Genomic DNA, 22255 nt, shown 5'->3' on the forward strand with positions numbered 1-22255 from the left:
AGATCCCTATGGGTGGGTAAACTGAGGCATCATAGCAAATGGTGAGAAGCAGCAGTAATAGGATGTCATGGCTCCTGAGTCTTCTGGGGTGTGGATATGTATCTGGTAGCGAGTGCTTGCAGTGAATCTCCACCACTGAGCCTGTGAGAGCCAAACTGCACAGACTAAGGGACCAGCTCCTGACCTCCCTGATGTCCCACCACCAGGGAAGGAGGTGGATGTTCAAAAGGAATTTGCTCAGGGAGCAGGCAGGCAGCTTCAGGGGCTGATGTGTTCAGAGGGCAACGTTCCCCTCCACTGTACACTGTTGACTGTACTGTGTGCAGCTGGTCCTCCAGAGTGCTTTCAAGTATTTTCTCGTTAGGATCAACTTCTGGGAAGTAGCAGATGGCAAAGTGAGGCTAAATTAGTGGGAGATTTGTGCTCTGTTAATGCTCTTTCTCTGTCTAAGCAATAGCTGCAGAGTGGAGCTGGGCTGAACTGTTGTTTGTGGCCACCTATGCTGCTGTGTGGATGCAGAAGTCTACAGCATATTTCCCCAGCAGTAACAAAGAGCAGGAAGAATTTACCAGCCCTTTCACAAGGAAGAAAATATTGCAGTTCTCTCTTTACAACACAAATAAAATTGAACCTGTGTTCAGAAGCACATGAAGAATACAAATGCAGACACAATTGTACATTTACAGTCAAACTGACCATGTAGCTTCTTATGTTTCATCTTCTTCGTATGAAAACCAGTTGAATAACATTAAAAACAGCATCTCTCCTCTGGTACTCCCATAATCTCTCTGACTTTATGGTCATCTGAAATTCTTTAACTTTCTCTCTTTCCTGTGTGTTCATATGTAAATATATATGTGCGTGTATGTACAGTATTACTCTGGTGAATTACTTCTGCAAAGCTTCTCTGGCAGTGAGAGTTTCTTTATGGAGGTGAAAAAATAATTTTTCTTACAAATTTATTGTGACTTTTGAAGTTACTGAGTTTAGGACTCAGATGCAGAAGCTGACTTTTCGCTGCTGTAAATGATGGAATCCAGGATCCTGGATGTTGTCACAGAGCATTGACCATGGTCACTTTTCCACTGATTTGCTATATGTGTAAATGTGTGTGAGTCTGGCATATACTGATGGGCAGATTTGCTTCCTAACACGCTTTTGGGCTCCCAGCCTGGACATTTACAGCAGTGCTGGTGTTGTTGTCTTAAATGCCATTTTTTTGCACCCTTTGCTTTCCATGATTCTTAAGAAGTCTCAGCAATGAGAGACTTTGCAAAAGAATTCCCTATGTTGTTTTTTTCCTGCGCATGGCAACTGGTGCCATAAACCTCCACGTGCATAGTCCTTAAGGTTCCTGCAGGACAGATGCTTCTGTTAATCCTCCTCCTGATGCCAGTACAAAATCCTGCTCTGGTTCCCTTGCTGATGTTAGCTCTGAGGTGGAAGCAGGTGGTCAGGCTATTGACAAACAAATGCACAACTGCCAAGCCCAACAATATGATGTTTTTCAGCAGGGCACGCGTATCCCTGAAAAACTCAGAAACTACTGACTAAAGAGATACACTTCCTCCAGGGATCTTTTATCATAAAAGCAGCTGAAGTGACTCACTCTTTCCCCGGGGACATTCTTAAAACAACTCTGCTCATTCAGTCTTGGAGTGGTCAGAAGTGGGATTTATTTTATGCTGTCCTTCAAAAGAAAAAAACACAAAGTCTGTTTAAAGCTGGCTGTGGCCACGTTTTCAGGCAGATCCAGGCTGTATTTAATGCTAGAGGTCTGCATGCAGCCTGCTAACGCATAGGCTGGCTGGCACTATGCTCACTCAAGCAAGTGCTCCAGTGAAAAATTCAGCACTATTTTTAGTCGTCTTACAACCAACCGCTCGATTGTAAGGCCTGGGAGCTGCACCGCAGTGGCTGCGAGGGGTCTGCGGGACGTGGTGGGGACAGGAGGGTCACCGAGGAGCCCACGCTGATGCGGAGGAGCACCCATCAAGAGCAGGTATATATTGCCCTGTTGTAACCCTCAGCATGCCTCTGGAGCAGGTCTGCGGGTCAGAGACAGGGCAGGAAAGCGTTAGCTGGCTGTCTCTGTCTGCTCTGGCCCTTAAAGCTCTCGTTCCATGAATTCCTGCCCTGACCGTCAGCTTTCAAATCCTTCCTTCTTCTTTCCGAGCCTTTTCGGGGATTTTGCAGGATCTTGAGCAAGTTAGCAAATGAGAGTAGTGGAAAAGTACATTTCCCAAAGTGAAGGAATTCTGCTTAAAAAAAAAAGAAAAAAAAACAAAAAACAAAAAACGACAGAACAGCAGAGCCCTTTCAGTGCTGGGGTGAGTAGCCTGTAGCCACGTACTGGATCCCTTCCTCTCTGCTAACTTTATTAACTTGTGAAAGACAATTCTCCGCCTCTCCCTGGCAGTCCGGCTGGTGGGGGGGTTCTGGCAGACAGACCGTGTCTGCCTGTATGTCCATGCGGTGCCAGCCACGGGTGGGCTCTGCTCCGGCGCTGTGTTCCCCACCTCTGCCTGTCCCCACGGCGGCTGGCACCGCCCAGCCCCAAGCGCCCAAGGCACGACCCAGGGGATGAGGGGGTGCCATTCCTAGGCGATGGAGTCACAGGAGGGAGCGCCGCCAGCGAGCCGATAGTGGGAGAGGGACTGGCAGCCACCCCAGTGTCGCGCCGGAGGTGCCTGTGCCGTTGCCAGATCTGCTGCAAGTGGGAGTTGGTGCCAGGTGAGAGCTCAGAGCTTTGTTTTCGGGAGGGTTGCTGGGACGTTCCCCATCTTGTTGTGATGCTGCTGAGGGGACAAGCTGTCGGATGTCAACAACATCCTTCCCACCTCCTCCCAGGCTCACTGGAGGTGATGCTCTTTCAGGTGTACTTTGGAGAGCAGATTCTGGCTCGCTGGTCACTGGACTTGGGCAAGGACGCTTCAGCACACGTGTTATATTGTGGGTTGCTGGCTTGTGTTCTGCTGCTTCGTGTTCTCAGCCTTTTGTCTTAACATAGTTGTGCAATGTTTGCCAACTCCTTCTTCAGTCAGGCTCAGATTCAGGGTGAGCCCTGAAGTTTGGCTGAATTTTAAAACTGCCTGTATTCTATCTTCTATGATAATATTGTCTTAAAATAGCATAGTGTGTTTCTTGTTTGTTGCACTTTGTAGAACACTGAGGAAAGGGGCATGGCTGAATTCCCATGAACTCTGCATTTAGCAATCTCATCTTGCTATCAGCAGGCTGAGCTGCTGCAGCTCTATTCACTAAAAACATGCTGCTGCAATGTGCTGGCCAGGATCTCACACTGCTCCCAGGGCTGCCATGGGTGTATATGAAGAGAGATGTTGGAGCAGTTTGTCAGCCTGGCTTTGTGTATCCCTGTTAGATGCGCGCATTTGTGTGTATATGGCACAGATGACACCAGCAATAGGATGTAGTTGCCTCAAGCTTGTTTGAACTGGATCAAGACAAATGGCAAAGATCAATTGTGTTCCTGTGGGATTCTATTTTTAATGGTGTTTTAGGATGTGTTTAGAAAACATATGCAAATACTAGAAGTCCACTGATTTGCTCTTGTTAAGGCTGACAAATCTAGATTTACCTCTTCCAGAAATGGTCTTGATCAGTGAGTGCTGAATTGTCAGTCACAGCACTGACTTCCTAAATGAAGGCAGTGGGGATGAAGAGTCAATTATTCCATGATCTGAATTTAACAAGCTGAGTTTCCACAGTCTAGAATACGTTAGACACTCTGAATAATGAAGATGATAATCAGTTGGGTTAATTCTGGAAAAAGTAGATGAGATATTACTGCAGTTTCAATGATGAATGTTTCAGTGCTGCTGGAAATAGCACATCTCTGGGAGGCAGTGTCTGTGTTAAGAAAAGCTGCATGTTTTCTTATAAAGACCTAATGCTTTGAAGGTTTACAACTGTAGGAAATGTTGACTGGAAATGGCTTCATCAATGCTGTGTGCTGGGCTGCCTCATGCTGTGATTCTGAATTCAAACAACCCAAACTGAGAGGCATCTAGGTCTTGTTAGCCTCCAGAAATTACCTTCGTGTGTTCTTGGTTGTGTCTTCCCATTTCCCCTGATAGATCCTTGCACTCTTTGGGTCTTCTCCCAGCACACTGCAACATGTGGTTGGTTTTGCTATTGTTGCCCGGTCCTGGCTATAGGTGACAGCAGAGGATCAGATTGTTCAATTTCCCATATAAACAGTCTGGATAATGATATCACATGATAAATGTTTGTGGCTCTGTGAAAAGCGGAAACCATGCTGAAGGGAGTAACACCATCTCTGGTTTGTTGTTATGAAGTCAACATGTGCTTGTACAGGATTTGGATTTTAAATCCCTTCCTTCTCTTCCCCCAGAACCCTAAGCCTCTTACCTGGGGCAGCGGGTGAGACACTGTGCTGCTGGTCATGCACTGAGCACCACTGGAGACAGCAGTACCGTGGGCTGTGTGGGAGCACCCACATCTGGAGCTGCTTCTGGATGCTACAGAGCTGCCCTGCTCTGCTGCTGCCATCTCCTACCTCTCTTTCCAAAATGGGATTGCACTCATGCCATAATGTCCGTGCGTGCTCAGACTGGGCAGGAATCTTAGCTGATGCAACATCTTCCTGGCTTTATTGTGCCACTGGAAATGAAAAAGGAGTGGAGTGCACATCAGCTCTGCACTTCTGTCTACTACAGGCTATAAATGCAAGTGATACAACTCAACAGCAAATTGTGAAGCTTGGACTGCACTTCAATATTTAAACATCAATTCAAAGAAACATTAGTTTCTGGGCTATTAGTGAAGATGAGCAGTTATCACATGCACTCTTTCCACTCTTTAATTGCAGAGCTGTAAATCACAGTTGTGTATTTTGGCTTAAAACTGCTTTCTGATTTTTGTTTCTGTACTTCATTAGCTAATTATACCTTGAAGTAGTCCATTAATTAAACTCCATCTTCTAATGAATCCAGCTCATCCTTCTTAAGCCAAGTCTGATACAAAACCAAAGTCATTCTAATCCTTAAATCATTATACTGAGTTGTTGACTTTTCTTTCTGTGCATGTCAGATGGTAGCAGATTAATGCAGTGCTTAACTTGACCATTATCCACAGACACCTCCAAGACATATTTTACTGAGTTGTGAAGTGCTGTAACAATGTGCATGTAATGAGTTGCAAGTTCTCACCATTCATTCCTGCTGCCAGAAGAAGAGTTGCTTTGATGCTGATTTTTCAAGATTCCACCTGCTCTTTGGAACAGACCTTCTGAAAAATGCATTGTTGATCTGAGCATGACAGGCTTGAAACACCACCAGAATTGGAGTCCATTCAGCTTAGTTGCTTAGAGTATCATGTTTCTGACAACCTGTACCTTTTCTTAGTTCACTCTCCTTTATTCTCCTGATGGGAGACCATCATAGCTACACTTCTAATGAAAAAGAAGTAACTTGCCAATACAAAGTGGCTGAAAGCTAAAAGTCTTCCCACTCACAGGGAAAAGCCACAGTGCCTGTTTGTGAATTTTGAACATCCACTTCTTGGGAAGCTGATTGCTGGCGTTGTTACCAATGGAAAGAGATGGTGTGTTGGGGTACCTTTTGCTTGTGTCATAGAATCATTAAGGTTGGAAAAAAACTAAGATCACCAAGCATGACCCCAGCCCACCCCCACCGCCTGTGTTAACCATGTCTCTCTGTGCCACATCTCTAAGGCTCCTGACCACCCTCAGGAATGGTGATTCCACCACCTCCCAGGGCAGACTGTGCCAATGCCTCGCCGTTCTTTCTGAGAATAAATTTTTCCTAATGTCGAAGCAAGGTAAGGCCATTCCCTCTCATGCTACCACTGTTTACCTGGGAGAAGGGGCCAAACCCCGCCTCACCACAGCCTTCTTTCAGGCAGGTTGTAGAGAGTCATAAGGTCTCCCCTGAGCCTCCTCTTCTCACTCTGGGCAATTTCAGTTCCCTCAGGCTTTCCTCATAAGACTTGTATTCCAGACCCTTCACATCTTTGTTGCCCTTCTGGTCCTCCCATCACCTTTCATTGGAATCTTTGCGTTAGTTTAAAAGAAAATGTTGGGTTAGTGACTTGGTTGCTTTGCACTCCTCCTAAGAGAACTCATGAAAAGATAAATGAAGGTCTGAAACTAAGACCAGAATGACTTCAAATTTGAGAGATTGCCTTGCAGTCAGAGACTGCAGGAAACAATGAAAGACAAGATAGAAAAATCTGTCCTTATTAGAAGCAGCTTGTGCAGTGTGTTTATTTGGGCACTTAGGAGAGCTGTGGTTGCTTGGAGAAGGAAAGGTGTTCTCAGGAAAATAGATATGTTGTTTTAAGGAGTCTTGAAAGTAAAATTCATTCTTGTGAGATTTTATGAGATTGAACTGTGCCTTGACTTTTAAATTTGCCTCTTCCACATTGCCTTTTCCTCCTCAGTCTGCAGGTAGGTTTTCACCCTGGTTGCTGTTGGCAGAAAGCTGTGAATCAGATTTCTGGACACTTGTTAGCACATCAGAAATGCTGTTTGGCAGGTGGAAGTGATCAGTGAGGCAATATCCTGTAAGAAGCCATTCTCTCCAGGCTTTCAGGTGTTATACTGAAAGCAGCTGATTGTTTTCTTTAACCTCAAAAGAATCAAGAGGCTTTTGCTTGAGACAGTGAATTGTGGTAGAAGGCACTGTTATTGGTGCTTGGTGCCTTTTTACAGCTTGCAGGAGTCAGCATATTGATGTATATAGGCAGAAGCTTGAGTCAGGTACCTTTGATTGCAAACTGCCTTTAAATATGTTCTTCCAGTTCCCCAACTAGCATGTGAGCTCACACTGTAAAATCTCAGTTAAGGTACAGTGGGAAAGCACGTTGTGCTGGTTGAAATGAAAACTTTGTGTTTAAATCTCAGCAAGATCTCTATTTGACACACTTTACTTTGGAGATGACCTCTTCCTTTCCGCTTTCCACTGGTTCATTTTCTGGGTGTATTACACACTTTGCATCCCTATAAAGCCCTTCACTAGGTGATATTAAAGTCTTTAATTAACTGAAACGACGTGTCTTCTCTGTGAGGTCAGTGAATGTTCTTAATTGCTTTTTGCAGAAAGAGAAAAACATGGCAGAGAAATTTTTAAAGAATTCATGAGTGCAGTGCAAAAAGCTCTTGAAGAGTCACAGGCAGAAGCCCTAATTGCTGAACCTCCTTTCATGTGCAACACTTAGCTTTATTCCATAAGCAGGCAGAAGAAGGATACAGTGCTTCTGAGTAGGGCAAGATACAGGTCATGTCTCCTTTGTCAAAGAGCTTTCTGCTCTTTGAGCACTAAGTTGCTAAAAGTGCATGGTTGAGGGAATCTTTTCAAAACTGGTTAAGAAAGAAACAAGCAAACCCAGAAAGCCTTATTCTCCTCATAAGTGCTTGTTTTAGGAAGCTAAAGCAAAGAGAAATGCCCCGAGGGTTTGAACACAATTTCCCTATGTCAGGCTCTTGAGGTTCTGAACATCCTTCTGAGGTCGTGGTGCTCTGTGCATGGTGATGGCCAGGCAGAGCAGAGGTCATCTCCTCTCAAGGCACAGCATCAGTGTGCCTTGGGTGAAATGAGAATCAATGAGGAACAAACTACAGTTTATCACAGCTTTGGTGTTTGCAGCTCACACGCAATTGGCTGACAGGTAGTCTGTGATAGATCATGATGGGATGGGCTGAGACAGAACAAACAAGAGCAGATGATAGCAACATTCATTTTAGACCAGAAAAAATGGCATCGGAGTGAGGAGGAACAGACCCGTGGTTTGGTATGTGAATACTGGGAACCAATTTATTGCTAAGTAGACAAGTGGAGAATCTGAACTGAAGGGAAGCTTGAATGGAGTGTGCTCCTTAGCTGTTGGGAAGGTGCTGCAGCTTCAGCCTCTATTGCAGACACCAAAAGAGGACGAGTTTGGTATTGTTCTGTATACCAAGATGCAGTTCTGACACAGCACTGAGGCTCTTTGCCTTATCTCATGTGGTTGTTGCAGCTAAATTTGGAATGTGAGTGATGCAGTTGTTGCCATGAAATTTAAACTTCTGACAGCTTGCCTTCTTTAGAAAGGAAAAGAAACCCCAACCCACAAACCCTTCTATTTCTTCTTTTTCCTGTTGTCTGCCTTTGTGTTTGCTGTATTGCAGATGAAGTCTATGGTTCTCCTGCATCTCACTATGAACTGGGAAAAGCTCATTTCCCCAAACTGTCAGGAAAGGCTCCAGGAAGACAGAAGGGACCCAACCTTTAATTCTGACAACCCAAGTTCAGAGTTTGTGGTAGTGTTCCCTGTGGTGCAACACCTCTGCAGGGAAGACTGTAAGACTTTTCTTCCTGTGCTTTTGTGAGTTCAGCCCTGTGAGCTGCGGGCAGCAGAGGAGAGGCACAGGGCTGCTCCAAAAACAGCAGGCTGCATCCATCCCAGGAAAAGCTTTGCTCAGGGCTGCTGCATGAGGCTTTCCCTTTAGAAAACTCAGATAGAAAACCCAGAGTCCTGTGCTTTTGTCCAACCAACATGACCAAATTCCTTTAGGAGCACAGTTGAGCCCAGGAAGTGCTTCTTGGCCATGAGTAAGCAAAATGCAACTCTGCAGAGCTGATCAGCTGCTAGATCTGGGAGGTAAAACACTGAGGCATCACCTCTGAGAACTGCCCTTGGTACGCTGTGTTGGGGAGCGTTGGGGAGAACCAAACTGACAGTATCCCATAACAGGGTGGATTTAAGCAGACCCCCTTTCTTGCTCTCTGCCTTGGTGGGTTACTTTTAAATCTGGCAAATTAAATCTGAGTTTTCTAAAGGGAAAGCCTCATGCAGCAGCCCTGAACAAATCTTCTCCTGGGATGGCTGCTGTTTTTGGAGCAGCCCTGTACCTCTCCTCTGCTGCTCGCAGCTCACAGGGCTGCATGGAGCAGCCTCACGCTGCTGCGGGATGAGGGGTATTCATGGGGAATGGCTCTTCCATGTAGAAAGTGCTGTGGCAGCATAACCTTTGTCTGGGAATGTGTAGGCAGGAGACAGAGCAGCCCTGATGGAAATACAGCATATATCGGTGGGCTGCAGCACCCGTATGACCCGTCAGTAGTTAGATCGTGTGTCCTGCTGTCCTGCCAGACTACAGGGAGGCCTCAGAAGAACAGCAGCAGTGGGAGCAAAGGTACTGAGGTGTGTTTCCCTTTGTCCCAGGCAAGTGAAAGGAGACACAGTTGTTGGAGGGATGTCGTGGTAGAGACAGAGCAGACAGGTCCCTTTTTCAGAATGTGCTGAAAACTACGTGTTTTCCCAGTATGAAGAACTGCACGTTGTCCTGGGGTGAACAGCAGATGAAGCTTTTTGCATTTTGGACTGTGTGTGTTTGCCAACACTGCAATCTGTTGTCATATAAAGACACGAACGTGGCAGCATATACTGGGATTTGTTGATAAATAGTGGAATCTGTTTGCAAAAACCTGCATCCACTGAAACTTTCCGTTTCAAATTTCTGTTTGAAGCTGATCAGAGTGAGCATGGGAGCTGTGGCTGTAGCACACCTCCAGCTGGAGGGCAGAGAAATCCTTCCTGATGAGAAATTTCCATTGTGTCAGTGAGAAAGCCCGTATATGTGCATGTCAGAGTGTGCTGCGAGTAACTCCCAGCTCTCTGACGGAAGAGAGTTCTTGTTTCTAGGGAATGGAAATATGATTGATTTTTCTTTTCTGGACAGAATGGCTTTAGTAAATCCTACACCCAGAAGGCAGGGTTATTTCTGGGTGTGAGGAGTTTTTGCCATTGAAATAACTGGAAACTAAAGGAAAAACTGTATTTCTCAAATAAGATCAGAATTAAATACATATGAATAACATGTTACATTTGTGCTGCAGTCATGACGGTTGTGTAATGCTAGTCCAAACAAATGAAATGAAGATGAAGTCTCTCTCGCTGTGGGCAAATTGTAACAGTAAACTCTAATCTCTAATAAGTTCCAAATCAGATTAGGATTGAGGTGGAGGTAAAAGAAAAATTGCAAAATACCCGTGTTCATGCAAAAGAGACATCATAAAAATTATAAAAATTACTGCTTTTGTTTTATGATGCAAGCTTGCTATAAGCAAACTTTTTTAATACAGCAGAAAGAGAGATGCTCAGATTCAAAATGAATGAGATGATGAATTACAGGGTAAAGTGCTATTCCAGTAAATATGGAGGGGAAATGGCATACTTAAATATGGAAGTTCTCAAGGGTATTCTGAAATACAGGTCTGAGGAAAAAGCTAGCATTGTAATTCAGGAAATAAATTCAGATTTATTGTCATTGTCCCTCAGAATATGACCTATGAAGTACTGGATTTTTGATTTGTGACATCTCTCTCACTGCGCTGTCAATCTTCTCTGAGTAGAGCACCCCAAGAGATTGGAGCTGCTGGAGGAGAAGCCTAAGAGAATGGCTATGTCTGTATCACCGTAGTGTTACACAAACCAAGTGTCTGTGCATTGCGTTTGTTCATGGCTTAAAACTGTTAATGCCTCATTTGTGTTCAATAGCACAAACCAGGGCTGATAAGGGATGCCTGGGGTGCAGAGGAGGTCTCCTATACACCTTCCTACCATACTTTCCTGCCTCTTTCCCTGCACCCTGGGATATGTATTCTCTAGTTCATGTCTGTGTGACTTAGGGCAGAGGGTCATGGTATGGATCTTGCTGTGCAGTGAGATTTTGGGGCAGAAACGTCAGTTTGACACGCACCTGTGACCTTTCTGTCTTGGCCATAAGACCTGCATATTGCATGTGTCCATATGTATTTAGAATTTGCATCCCTGAAATGTATTGAGGATTAATCTTTTGCAGAAGCGAATTCCAGAAATGAAAGTTGCTAGCCTGTGTAGACTGCCTTCTTCTTCCTGAAGCATGTTTGTCCCTGGTTTGGGACTCTGTGTTGATGTTTAGTGGTTTGTTTTTGCAAACAAAAACATCTGCTTTTCACCAATGAAAGGAGTGCTTTAATGAGGTTGTTGGAGACCTTCTGCACTTTCCCCTTGAAATCTAAATTTACCCGGGGATGGAGATTATTTTAGAAGAGCAGGAGCAGGAAAATGATGCCTTTGTTCAGCAGACTGAGAGAGCAGTCTGGTGGCTGTGTTTACATGCCTGTGCCTCTAATTAATACTGACTGACACCACTTTGAACAGAATGGCTGCATTATGTGCTGTGGCCGAGAGGCTGTTGAAAACTAGGCAGTAGTCATCAGGTAGATTTCAGATCCAGCTGTCATCACTGTTGTGTTTCATTTTGGCTTCTAAATCCTTTCTCTATTTGTTAAAAAAAAAAAAAAAAACAAAACAAAAAAAAACCACTTCATAAAAATAGCTTTCCTTTGGGAAGCTTGCCTTATAGTCATAAAATATAGCTATCTGTTCCCAACTGAAGAACTTTGGGAAAATACAAGAGAAGGAAGGCTGCAATAAAAGCCAAGTATAAATCTGTCGGAAATAAGCATTTTGCATTGGGTTAAACACAGCCAGTGGACTGGGACAGTCTTCTTTGTGGATAGTGGCAGATGCAGTCCTGACACCATCAAGACAAAGGAACCTTGTGGGAACAATGGGTGGAAGACCAGTGCCAATAGGACCTGTTATTGCCCAAAAGGACTTCTGGAAGGCAAGTGTGGACTCAAGTTGGGGATAGATGATCTTTGAGGTTCCTTCCAACCCTAACCATTCTGTGATTCTATGACTTCCAAATGAATATTTTTGGAGATCCAGAAATAGTTTGCAATTTTTCATTTTCCAGTCTAGAAATAATTTTTCTTTTTTAAGTATGGCTATTCAATGTAGACTGAGATTGAAGCTCTGTGGGCAGAAACATTTTTTTGCAATACAAGCAAAAATACTTTAAATCATTGTTTGGTAATGTGCAGAATTCAGCTTAGCTTCCATGCTGATGATTAAACTACTGACCTGGGTCAAGGAATTGCATGCCAATCCATGGGCTTGAGCCCTGGCAGGATATGTTGGCCAGTGAAGCTACTGTGACCACTTCATGCTGTAGGAATTCTTTGGTTAATGCCCAAGAACACGAAAATATCAGCCTGGATCCCTGCAGTAGAAGACCAAAGAAACTACTGGTGCGCCTTATGCTTAATTGCCTTTATTATATATTTAATTGCCCATCATAATGATAAAATTACAAAAAAAAAAACAGCTTAGCAAATGAGCAAAACAGTGCAGCTTGCAGCTACATCCCAGGTAATGTGTTGCCATGGCACCAAGCAGAAGTGGCAGCAATCAGTGTGATTCTGAGTGTTTAAGTCCTGTGTTTACAGTGGTTTGACTTAGATCTATGAGAGTAACTGACCTAGAGGAGAGCATAGAGAGGGGCAGATGTTACTGGAGCCGCATGGACTCATGCCCTTGGTATTCTTAATTGACTGAAGCTATACCTGTAGTTTACTTGACTTCAACAAATTTAGATTGAAGTTTATAAAAAAAAAAAAAAAGTTTTGTTTTTTCCTTTTGAAAGAACCTTATCATTCTTTTAAAATCATCAGTGTTGCTATTGCAATATGTCATAATAACAGAAGAATAATTTCATATTGGATTACCAGCTCTAGTGCTCTGAAAAAAATCCTTCTAGTTTTGTTGTACTCAGGAAGCCAAAAATCTCATCATCTTGAGTCAGTGAGATTACTTCTTTTTTTTCTTTGGCCAGCACTCTACAAACTCACTTACGTCGCTATAAATAAGGATACCTTAATGTTTTCATATCTCCATGCTTTGATTTAATAGCAGCAGCTAAAGAAAACAACTGCTTTCCCAGAGCATGGCAAAATGCCGAAAAATATGCTCACGTATGCATCTTGCTTTTCTTAATTGATTTACACACAACAGAAAAATCTTGATGGTATGAAAATGTGTATTGTCTTTGGGTCACAGCCCACAGTGGATGTTAAAAAAAAGATTTACGTGGGGATCAAAGGCGTTCATTGAGAAAGGTTTTTGTAACAACAATAACAAAGTCAGTGGTGCCTCAGAATCCCCCATGACATGGAGCAGATAGAGTCTTGAGCTGTGGAGGGAGCTGAGGAAATATTGATATTCTCATCCTCGTGCTCTTCTCCAGCTGAAAGGGAGTTCAGTTTGATAGCAGCACTAGTTGCTACAGCTGTTGTGCAGTCTGCTGTTGGTTTCCCTATCTGACTCATCACTTCTCCCATTGTTGCCTGTGCATGAGGGACGGAGCTCCTGAGATGGGAGTACACGGCCTCTCCTATAGCCCCCCTGCATTGCTTTGGTAGCCAGCGTTGCAGGGGAGTTTGCTAGGGTAGGGTTGTTGGTTTTCTTTTCTGGAAAGTAGAGGTTTGTTTCTTGACTCTGCTTGAAGCAGCAGGTGAATTAACATGATGAAAATGAGGTGGTGGCATTTCAAGGACAACACGGGTGTGATGTGTTCCTTTAATCTCCGTATCCCTACAGGGATGCACAGCTGCCCCAGTAGATGTGCAGCTGCCTGGGCAGGACTGTATGGGTCACAGGCTTCTGCCACCCAGAAGTGGCTATTGCAGCTCCTGTCATCCCATCCCCTCCTATTGCTCTAGGGGCTCCAGTGGCATCTTGGAAAGCCCTGGCTCTGGTTTTGTCTTTGTGGGTCGCTAGCAATTTGGCCAGCAGCAGCTGCTCACCTTCTGGTTAACTGGCTTTTGTTATCCCTGCGGTTGTAATGGCTTCTGATGAAGGAGAGCTCCATGTGTGTATTGCAAAATGTTGTAGCTGTGAGCTGAGGCTGCAGCAAGGTAGGAATTAGGCCTCACGTCCCATGACGCTTTTAACACAAGGCCTTACACTGAGCGCTGCATGAAACACAGCGTGGGCTCTGGGCTCAAAGTCAGAGCACAGCTCCACCAGAGCGTCTCCAGGAGAAAGGGCTCAGATACTGTGTTCTGGTCCAGGGCAATTGCTAATGAAAAGCTTCACTTGGGTAGCTGCTGCCTTTCTGTCTCTGCAATTTCGTCCGCCTCAATGCTCTGTTGTCCTTCTTGTTGTGGCTGTGCTGGCATGACACCATCTCCCCTGCAGGAAATCATGAAAAGAAGTGGATGCCTTTCTGCTCTGTTATTAAAACATACCACGGGTGCTCAGCAGCCTGGAAGGCCTGTGTATTTTAATGAATCTATGTCTGTAGTAGCTGGTTGTTTAGGTCCTCTCTGTATCTTTTCACTGTGGTAATTGTGGTGATTATTAATGCACACAGTGTGTACTGAGGCCAGAGTAGAACTGCTGTCATTATGCAGAGCATCAGCAGGAGTCCCCAAGGTAGCCCTGGCTATTTACCTTGCTTTTGGAGTTCATATTTAGGAAGCACATCTCCAGTGAAAGCCAATCAAGCCTGCAGAAAGCACTGCTGATGGAAGTGGTGAGCTGCCCCCTGGACTTCTTGTGACTGGGGTATTTCCTTGGGGTTTTGCTGAGAATGCACTGCTACAGCACTGATGGCATGGAGAGAGGAGAGAAGCTGATCCCTTCAAAAGCTGTTGCCATAGCAGCTCTGTGCTTTAAAAACAGCTTCAAATACAGTCTAGGTATTTAATTTATGCAGTACAAAACATTTGATTCAAGAGCTGACATAGCTGAGTCTAGCACTTGACCATGAGCTACTAGGTTCAAGCCTATGAGGCTGGGTTTCCTTGTCCAAGCATCTCCTTGACATCAGCAGCAAGGTGGCATGTCATGTTTGGAATTGCCTGTTGCAAGCTGATTTGTCTACCTGTGTTAAAAACAAAAAAACAAAAAAACACAACTTCAATGCTGCTATTGACTTGCTACAGTCTAAGAAAGTATGCAAGTTTGCACTTGTTTTCTATGACTGGGGAGGTTTTGGCCAGAAGTCTGGGAGTTGTTATGATACAACTGAGCCAAGTTGAAGAATGAGCCACTTGAGTCTATGGAAATAATGGCACTAGAAAGGGGGCTGAGGAAGCCAGTGCAGAGACTGGTTTGCGCATTCTTCTCTACATATATGCAAAAGTACATATGCACAAAGAAAGGAGGTTCTGCTGCAGATGTCGGGTTGTGGCATGGTTAACTTCCCAAAAGATTTTTTCTTTTAATTGTCCCATCTGTTAAGTAATTTCCATCCATTGAGGGAATTCCAGTTTAAGTAGATTTCATTCTCTTCTTGTCACATTAGCATGGAAAATGGTAAAATATCATTGGCTTGAATAAATATTTTACATTCTCATTCTCTGTTCATATTGTCTAAACAAATCAAAAAATCTTAGTAGTGTAATAGCCTATTTTTCCTGAAGTCCTTCTGTGAATCTGTTATGAGAGGTTAAATGAGCAGAGAGGAGGAGAAAAGAGAGATTTTACAGAAACTTGCAGCACTTGGCATAAATGGCAAGCTGCAGGCTCAGAGCTTCTATGATGGAGTGACAGCATTGGTGGTAAAAGGAAGGGCAATTGATGTTGTCTACGTGGACTTGTCCAAAGCATTTGACATGGTCCCACACCACGTTCTTATCACTAAACTGGGGAAATATGGATTTGAAGGCTGGAGTATTCGGTGGATAAAGAGTTGGATGATTACAGCCAGAGGGTTGTTGTCAATAGTAATGTGTTCAGGTGGATGCCGCTGCTTTTCACTGTCTTTATCAGTGATGTAGATGTGGGATTGAGCGCATCTTCAGCAAGTTTTCTGTTGACACCACGCTGAGTGGTTCAGCTGAGGAAAGAGAGGAAACTAGAGGACACTGGAGGAAACAGACACTAGAGGAAACACTAGAGGAAAGAGACACCACCCAGATGGACCTGGACAGGCTCAAAAAGCAGGTACACGGGAACCAAATGAGGTTCAATAAGGTCAAGTGCAAGGTCTTGCACTTGGGTCAAGGCAATCCCAGATATGAGTATAGGTTAGGAGATGAGCTTGAGAGCAGCTCTGCAGAGAAGGACTTTGGGGACAAAAAGCTGGATATGATCCAGCACTGTGTGCTTGCAGCCCGGAAGGCCAGTGTATCCTGGGCTGCATGAACAGACAAGTGACCAGCAGGGTGAGGGAGATGATTGTCCCTCTCTGTTCTGCCTTTGTGAGACTATCATACTGTGTCCAGGCCTGGGGCTCTCAGCACAAGAATTATGCAGAGCTGTTGGAGAAGGTTCAGGAGATACCACAAAGATGTTCAGGGGGCTGGAGCACATCTTTTATGAAAAAGGAGCTAAGCTTGTTTTGTTTGGAGAAGAGAATGCTCAGGTGAGACCTCATTGTTACCTTTCAGTATCCGAGGAATGCTTAGGAGACCAACTTTTTACATGGTCTGATAGAGATAGGGCAAGGGGGGGATGGCTTTAAACTAAAAGAGTGAAGGTTTAGGCTGTATGTTAGGAAGCAATTCTTTACTGAGAGAGTGGTGATGCCCTTGCACGTGTTTCCTAGAGAGGCTGTGGATGCCCCATTCCTGAAGGTGCTTAAGGCCAGATTGGATAGTGCCCTGGGCAGCCTGAGTTGGTGGGGGATAACCAGCCCACAGCAGGGGCTGGAACAGGGTAGGTTTTTGTGGTGCCTTCCAACCAAAACCATTCTGTGATAAATCCTGTAGGTACTGGTAGCACACTGAGTTGAGACTGGGTGCACTGCTGGGATACATTACTGGTAAAATCCTTGTCAAGACACACGTCATCTGTAGCTGACTACTGGGGGGCAGAGTGCTCACTGGTGTATCTGGTCTGTTTGGGGCTGAGACTGCATGCACAGTCTCCTGCTAGTCTTAATTGCCAAGAAAATGTGAGTTCAGCTCAACTGTGACTATTGGAGCAGTATAGAGCAGGTGACAAATCAAGTGTTGCTTTTAGCTCCTTTCCACTGCTTGCACCGACCCACTGCAGCCTTCTGCTGCAATACTTCTGGCTGTGCAGACCACTTGCAGATTGGAACCATAAGCTGAGGAAGGATGTACGTTGCTTCATTTCCAATCTCTACTTCTTTGATCTCACAATTTACCAATCACATTAACTATGTTTTTTATCAAATGTGTCAAAGGAAATTAAATTTGTAATTCCATCTCATTTCTCCTCAGTAATTACACCACTGCATGCTCAAGGTTATGTGTTACTGAGTCCCCCTTCTGAATTACAGGCACAGATGTCAATCTGGAAGGATCAACCTTGATAGGCATTATAGTCACTGCGCAATAATGTTAATAAACCTGTCATATTGGTATCTAGTAAAGTCTTTTCATCTATGTTCTCCCCTCAAGAATTTAGTGTGGCAATTACATTAATTAAAAACAGTGATAAAGAGTCCATTAAAGTAAAGCCTTGAAAGACAACTCCACCCCAACTGCTGATCCCATTTTGATGTGTTATAACCTGTGCTTTAGGTGGGCTGGAGGCTGAACATGCACCCAAAAGAATGAGCTCTGAAGGACTGTGAGAAACCAGCTTCTCTTTAATAAATGATAGCCTACGTTGTGCTCCCTTACATTATGAGCTAAGGGTGTCAGTGCTGTCTTCATAGCTGGATCCCTACTGCCCTCTAGGAATTTTCATAATGAAGTATTGTCAGCAGTACTGCAATACTCGTATCACAAGATGTGCATTCTCTTATTAATGTTCTGTCATGATGCTATTGAAAATCCTTCAGATTTCTGCAGGGACTGCTGAATTACCATATCCTATTTTTATAAAGACCTCTAGGATCTCTGTAAAGCCTCTCTATTACTGCAGGGTTCTTTAAGGCATTGACAGGGAAAGCAGAAAGTTTCATGAAAATAAACTAAGAATTAGATGAGCTTTTCATTTGGTTTATCATTGCCTGTCGGGAAAACAGAGATGGTAACAATGAACAGCGCTCCATTGCAGATTTGCAGTATTGAGATGGTACACAGAAAGTCTAATAAAAACATAATTTCTATAATTACCAAGGTTTTCTACTCTGCATAGCCTTTAACAGCATGTTTGGCAGTGATCAGCTTTCCTGCTCCATGTGGTACAGTGAGAGGTAGATACAAAGTGATTCCCAAATCATAAGGAAAGTTATTTTGATAACTGGCATTTTATAACTCAGATGGCAATTAGGATCATTATCGATGCCTTACCATTTTTCTCCTACATCTTTTTGATTAAGTAGTTGTCTGTCGTTGCTAAATGCAGGTTACTAGTTTGCATTAATCTCTAGACTTACCCTGTGTAAAATAAATAAGGAAAATCAGTTTATCTTTTCTGAAAGCTAAATGAGAAAGACCACCACAACATTTTCCATGAATTTTGAAGTGAAAAGTTTCTGGAGTGATATTTTTGACTGCAGGATGTTCAGTTGTGCATTCTTTTATGAGATGATTAGCACTGATAGCAACAGATGTTTGAGGCTGCAACAGAAGAAGGATTTACATTTTAATCATTAGTTAAAAGATGAGCTGTGAAAGCTGTCTGCTGGCATGTTGGGACGGGTTTAATGTTATTGTTTCTTGAAGGAAATATTCTAGACTTGCACCTAGTGTTGTGGGTAATACTGGCAAGTTGAATTTTGGGTAGTATCATATCACATCTGTCACTGTATGCATTGAACTAGAAGCAAGTGTCTGTTTATGCTTTCTAATCAATGAAACTGAGTGAAAATGGAGCTTAAGATTACTGCTGTTGGAAAATGAGGGATTCAATTTGCTAAAAACTGATTTACCCAAGGGAAAACATTAGCACCTACCCGCAGTGCTGGTAAAACACGATAAACGTGTGCTGCTTGAGGTCCCTGAAAGCTGTTAATTGTGCATTATCCCTGTTGGCTGATTCAGTCTGCATTTGAGGTTGTGACAGCGCAAAGCAGCAAAGCTCAGGTAGAGCCTGCCGGAGTCTTCTGTGTGTCCTTTGGAAACAGCCACAGCTTAGTACCAGTGCAGAAGGAGCAGATGCTTAACTCTTTTGTTCGGGCCATACCTGAGGCTTTAGTTCTCAGAGATGAGGTGAGTGCTGCTCCTGGTAAGCAGCGTTCCTGCTGTATGGCTGCTCCGGGAGGAGAAAGGAAGCAGGAGCAGCACAGTAGCTTGGCTGCTGCTGGCTCAGTAGCAGTCATTCTTCCTGCTGAAACTGGATTCTGAAGCTCTACACAAGACAAAGGCTCCCAGTGGGTAACTGAGCTGACATCATGACAAATGTGGACAGATTCCCAGAGATCTTTTACTTAAATGCTTCTGATTTTATTCCTGACTCTTCACAGCTATTGAGGTTGTATACAGGAGCAGGTAGATGATGCCACGGAGGGTAAAGTATCCGGAGCCGTGCAGCAACATACTCGGCATGCCAGGTGCAGAAAGGAGAGGATATCTCTTTGGCAAACATTTCCGGATGTCATCATCTCATTCACAGGATGGTGATATACGTGCTGTTCATTAGTTACTGTTTCCAAATGCTTTATAATCTGAAATATTATTAATCTGGTTTTCTGTGCTTTGATATGTGTCTCTTAAATTTCTCATGCAATGTACCTTCCAGGCCCTGACCATTACTAGTTAAAAAATAAATTGCTAGTTCCCAGCACCTGGCTCAGACACAGCAATTTTTGCTGTATTTCTGCCAAAAGCGTATATTAGTTTGCTCCTAATGGAGTGGAGTCAGTGGCCAGGATCAGCAACTCCTTTATTCTTAAATTATCAGTTCAAGAACTGATACAGAGAGAGGGTGGATGGGGGAACAGAAAATGTGTTTGGCTATTTTTATTTATTCATTTAATTTTATTTATTTTTAAAATTTTTCTGCATTTGCCCAGGTTAGAAAATGTCAGGTTGTCTATAAGGACCTGAGCCAGAATCAGTTCTTTCTCCTTTCCCAAAGTGCAGTCTGGGGACAATTTCAACATGGTTTGTTCTCAAATAGCATTTGGCTTTTCAGAATGCTTCACTGCTGCTGCAAATCCCATGATTTCTGGTTCCTTTTCCCAGTGAGGTTTTTGGGTTTAGAGAAGTAAGAAGAGCTGATACTACATGACTACTGAGATGACCAAAATGGACAGGATCTCCTTACTTTAAACAAAACATAGTACACAAAATATCTTGCAGTAACGTTTTAGATGAAAGCTGCCTTTCTGTTTTCAGACCTGTTTCCTACCCCCAGAGTAAATGAGGTTCTTGTTGCTCTCACCTCCCCTTCTTATCACAAAAACAAAACAAAACAAAAAAAAACCAAAACAAAACAAAAAAATAAAACAAAAAAACAACAACAAAAAAAACTAACAAAGAAAGCCTCATTCTGATTGGATTTGCTTTGAAAAACTTCTGGTACAAATGGCACGAACCTTATCATTTCTTTTCTAAGCCTGTATATTGGATTGAATTTGTATTTTTATCCAACCAAACAGCAGAATTCTTCCATAGCAAACTTATGTGTTGGTGGCCTACTGCTACAATCAGTCCTCTCTCTCTACAACCCAGTGTGCTTCCTGCACCTCTATGCATCCAACAGAAGTTTCCATTTCACATTGAGGAACGCTGTCAGCCATTTCATCCTTCCTCAGTCTTGTCCAGTGAATGGTTATGTTTTGAAGGTTAGAAGTACCTTTAAAATAATTTAAATACAAGGACTTTGGTAAGTCTGGAGTGACAGCTGACCTAATACACAGTGATAGGATGGCATCCAGGCTGTTGAGTGTGAGGACCCTTTCACCTCCTTTCATGAAGTAACTATTTGGGATTTACTCCCGTGAATTCACTCTTGGGACTGTTTGTTGTGTGCAGGCAAGGTTTTCCAGTGTGTAGTCAGAGTGCTGCTTTCTTGACATGTCAAGTGTCCTTCCAGCTAATCAGATGCCCGTGCTGGGAATGAGATAAGACTTAATTTTGCTTTGACTGCTTCCAAGGTCACAGCTGTTGTTTGCAGGGCTTTGGGCAGATTTGGTCGGCTCCTGATATCTTTGTCTGTCTTTTGATTCCATGTCTCCCTTGCCCCTTAGAGGGAGAGGCAGACTGGGAAGATAGATGTGTTTTGCAAGAAACCGCAGGTGGATAACAGAGCAAAAAGTTGTAGAGCTGGCTGGAAGGTTACTTATAACTTGAGCTATGATTCTGAGCTGCATTTCCCTGCTCCCACTTCCAGAATAGTTACATTCTCTTTGAGACCCACAAGCTAGATTTTATTAAAGCAAGCATTAAGATGAGCCAGTCTGCAGAGTATGTACAAGGCTTCTAATGGTGTTCTGCAGTTTTGGTGATGGTGTGGTAGTGGTAGGAGCTGTTCGATCTGGACAATCAGATCAAACATCAAGAGACTCTAGTGGTTTTGCTGTCATCCTCCCACAGACATTTAGTTTTGTGAACAAACTCTTGTTTATATGTCTTACTGAGACAGCCTGAAGCCTTCTTTTTAAGCTTAGTGAAAGAAAGTAAAGGGATATGTCATCCAAGAGGTTGGTGTCTTGGCTGTTGCACACGAACAGACAGTGAAATGGAAGATTTTGTGCAGTGCGCACACAGTGGCCTTTGGATGACTGTGTTTGTGGTCCACGCAAAATGGATTCAGAGGTAGTAGTGGGGAAATGAAGCAGTGGGGCCCCTAGACGAAGGACTGACATCATTTGTCCAAAGTGTGGAGAAACAGCAGCTGGAGGAGGGTGTCTTAGATTATTGTTATATTTCCGCTTTTGCTTTTCATCTGCACTTCGTTAGAACATAACCATTTTCTATTGTACAATTTGCCAAATTCATCCAACACCTCTTTACTTCAGGGGTGAATTACTGTAATGAGCTCTGCGTGGAGCTGCATCTTAAAACTACTCATAAACAGAAACTGGTGCATGAGGCCATGACTTGCTTACTAAGTAGAGCTGGATGACACTAACTTGAGTTAGTGTTGGTTCTTTGGGATGTGCAGCGGAAGCATGCTGTATTTTACGTGGTAGCATTACACCTTTCCTGGTCAGTGCAACAGTTACCTGTTGAGCATATCTACTCCTGTGCTGGCCTGTTTTCTGGAACTGTAAGGAGGGAATTGTTGAGAGAAGGTCGTTTTCTCCAGCTGTAATGTGGTGCTTTGGATGTACTCCTGATGTAGTGTTATGTGAGCTCTTAGTCCTTGTGCAAGATGTGTTTTTTGTTGTGTGTTGAGAGGATGTGTGAAGCTCTTCCACATGCGCTGGAGCTGATATCTGAGTTTCAACATGCTTCTTTCAGCCGGGAAAAAAGGAATGCAATAGCAAAGTTAAATTAAGTGAACTCATTGTGAAATACTGCTATTGAAGTGCCACAGGGTGGCCATCTGTCTGCCGTTCTGTACTGCAAAA

General features: G+C 43.6%; 1 protein-coding gene across 5 annotated transcripts in view; it reads left to right on the forward strand.

The window, feature by feature from the left end:
- The window catches only part of ARHGAP24 (Rho GTPase activating protein 24), a 156201-nt gene that overhangs the window by 88664 nt on the left and 45282 nt on the right, over nt 1-22255 (forward strand). Inside the window, exon 1 of one of the 5 annotated variants that reach the window (XM_052681499.1) lies at nt 1688-2002. The exons of 3 other annotated variants lie outside the window; for them this stretch is intronic. The gene's annotated coding sequence lies outside the window, so the exon portion shown is untranslated. Of the gene's footprint in view, nt 1-1687; nt 2003-2432; nt 2734-22255 lie in introns of those variants that run through there. One more of the 5 variants, XM_052681500.1, reaches the window with a different exon arrangement.

This window comes from Tympanuchus pallidicinctus, unplaced genomic scaffold, assembly GCF_026119805.1.
Source record: "Tympanuchus pallidicinctus isolate F22 unplaced genomic scaffold, pur_lepc_1.0 scaffold2, whole genome shotgun sequence".
In the NCBI taxonomy this organism is placed as follows: domain Eukaryota; kingdom Metazoa; phylum Chordata; class Aves; order Galliformes; family Phasianidae; genus Tympanuchus; species Tympanuchus pallidicinctus.